This window comes from Pundamilia nyererei, unplaced genomic scaffold (genome assembly GCF_000239375.1).
Source record: "Pundamilia nyererei isolate P.nyererei 1_Seehausen unplaced genomic scaffold, PunNye1.0 scaffold00022, whole genome shotgun sequence".
Taxonomy (NCBI): domain Eukaryota; kingdom Metazoa; phylum Chordata; class Actinopteri; order Cichliformes; family Cichlidae; genus Pundamilia; species Pundamilia nyererei.
In genome coordinates, this window is record NW_005187423.1 from 1,573,126 (window position 1) to 1,576,205 (window position 3,080).

Below are 3,080 nucleotides of genomic sequence, written 5' to 3' on the forward strand. Positions count from 1 at the left end.
ACCAAGTTCAACACTTTGAGTCAACTCAAGATCTTTTATCTGCTTAATTTGTCAAGGAATAATTAGAGAACAGGCCTCACCTGGACACGAACCCACTGAAAATGAGGGACTGTGCATAAAAATCTCTGTAGTTCCTAGACTGTTCATGCAAAAGCAAAAAAACTGTACACTAATGTGAAGGTTACTTTCATGTCTCCCATAGCAGTTCCCCTCCACATGTATATATAGTGTGTGCTTACCTGTGCTCGTCGTCAGTCCATCTGTGTTACCTCCCTACGTCACCCTGTGCTTCCTTCGTGTTTTCCTGTGTATTCCAGTTTCAGTTCTGTGCTGTTAGTTTTCCCAGTTTAGGTTTTTGCTTGGTTCCCATCCTCGCCAACTCCGTTGCTGTTTGTTTCACCAACCTTAAATAAAGCTCACTTGCACCTCAGCCGTGCCTGCACCTTGGGTCCTAATTTCCACACACCACACGGCTTGCCCCGGCAAACTGTGACACAGACAATACCAAACTTTACAATAGAAAATAGCAAATTTGAGCAAATATAGACCTAAAAAAATGCAGTATGTGTGTGGTCTGCGTATGAAAATGATTTATTTGCAGCTGTTGAAGTTATATAACAAGAATTAGTAGTTCTTGCTGTGTTTCCTATTTACATTGGAGATGGAAATTTATACTGACGTGTGATTTCATTTTTCTGCCAGTTTTATTAGTCGTGGTTGTGGGTCTTTGTCCTAGAGGTTTGGGTTTAGAATTTCAGTTTCTATTATTATGTCATTTTGTCTTTGACTCATAGTTTGTTATTGTTTATACACTTTAGTTTTCCTGGTTGGTTTGCTTATGTCTACATTCTCAGGCCTTTTTACTTTAGTTTAGTTATCTGGGTTCTGTTCCTGGTTATAGTTTCCAGCCTCCACTGTTTTCCTTTTTTCTCATTGTTAAGTCTCCGTCTCTGTGTTTGGAGTTTTCATATTTTGGTAGACTTTGGTGTCTTGTGCTTTGTATTTAATTGTACTTCTCTTGTTTCGCCTACCTCAGGTGTATTTAGTTCTCCAGCTGTGTCTCATTTGCATTCTCCCTCAACGTGTGTGAGTGTGTGTATTTAAAACCAACGGCCAGTGCATGTCTTTACCCGTCCCAGAGTGTTTCCTGTTTCCGTTCTCCTGTCTTCCCTGGATTTTGTTACCATTTAGGACTTGTTATTTGGACTGTTTCAGCCATTATTCATTAAAGATACTCTTTAAGCTTCAGCTCACCTGCCGAGGTTTAAGTCTGCGTTTGAGATTTGCATCCATACCTCTAAACAACAACTAAACACTGAACTTAAACAAGCAGGACACATCCACACCAGTAGCTGGTGTTTTGCGCCTTTGGTATTCCTTCCATTTCCTTTCTGTGCCCTACTCATGTATTCAGCCATAGCCCCTTGTCTTGATCAAGTGCTGCTTTCCAGTTGTTAAAACCAGTTAAGGTAAAAACTACATCCCTCCCATTAACAGTGCTGCCATATTTCTGACAGGGGAAACAGAAGCATTAAAATTATCGGGGAACACTCCCTTCAAGGGTAACAAGGAAGTTACCCACTGTTTTGGTTTTGTTCAGGCATGTGCAGAGGGGGGGCTAGAGGGGCTTGAGCACCCGCCCCTTTCCTGATGGGTGCCCAAAGTGCCCTTTTGATGAGGCAACTTTTTTTAAAAAAAATATTATTATTATTTTTAATGTGTGTGTGCGTGCGGAGTCCTGTCTGTGCCCCTCAACAATAATATTTAACTATTAATCACAGTTTTGCTAAATAAAAGGATCTGGCTTGCATCAGTCACATGATCACATTTAACCAATGATCGCCCTTGACGGCAGAACGCGCTGGTTACGAGCCGCGAACGAGCTCACAAAGAGCACGCGCATTTGTTGCGGACCGGAGCTGTAGGAGAAACACAAGTTAACTCAGAGACACAGACTGATGCGACAAAACCAGTAAGTAGGTGTACAGCGCACACTGTAGTGTATATTTGAATCCTGTTTTGTACCTGCAGTTGGTTGTCAGACATTTCTCTTCTTAGAGACTGACTGGAAGTCCTCCTTATTCTATGTGCTAAAATAAATTAATATGTGAGTGAAGAAGAGATTTCAAATGAGAGTTTGAAAATGACTGGTCTGTATCTGAGTAGATTGTTGCTCACCTGATCCAGCAGAAGACAGTGAGAAGTATTGAAACCAGCAGAGCTGCAGAACCTCCTGCAGCTGCTGGTGTCCATGTCCCTGTGATACTTTGGACAGTGAGAGTCTTTGGAGCAGAGCTGATATCTTTGTTGGTTTTCACAGCACAGGAGTAGCTTCCCGAATTCTCCCTGATAACTCGGTCTAGGATCAGATGTTTGTTCTGGTTCTCTCTCAGGGTCAGAGGTGACTGTTCAAGTACCAAATGTAGTTTGTGTTGTCAGTCAGAGGACAGCTGGTACTACAATTCAGTGTGACTCTCTGACACTCTGTCACCACTGCAGGACTCATCTTCACTCTCAGCTCTGAAAATTGGTCAAAAAAATCTTATCTTATGAAAAATCTGCTCTGGCTTGCACATGAAACATCGTTTTTGAAGGATTATTTACAAAACACTTTAATCCTCCTGTTCAGTGGGGAAACACATTTACTAAGAACAATTTGTGTAATATTACTCTGCGCTAATAATTACAATAACAATAAAAATATTTTTTCTGTAATTTTAAATATTTCTTACAATTTGAACCAAAAGTGCTGACAATTTTTCTTTCTTTTCCTTTCACTTATTGCAGTAGGAGGACTTTATTCTTAAGTGGTTCGGACCAGCAAAACCCATTCAGTCAGTGTAAAGAAGTTTAACTACACATTTACACTACAATTATGAAATTCAGGTGTTCCAGCAGCAATGTGAAAGGTAGACAGTGCTAAAAATTCACGCTTTAAATCTCATTCTCCCTTGCAGACTCTCTTTCATGCAACCCACTTCTTCTTCATCTCCACATCACCCATGTCACCTAGAGTTGCATCTAAGCCTCGTCTTCATCATCACCAACATCCAGTGTTGGTCAAGTTACTTGAAAAAAGT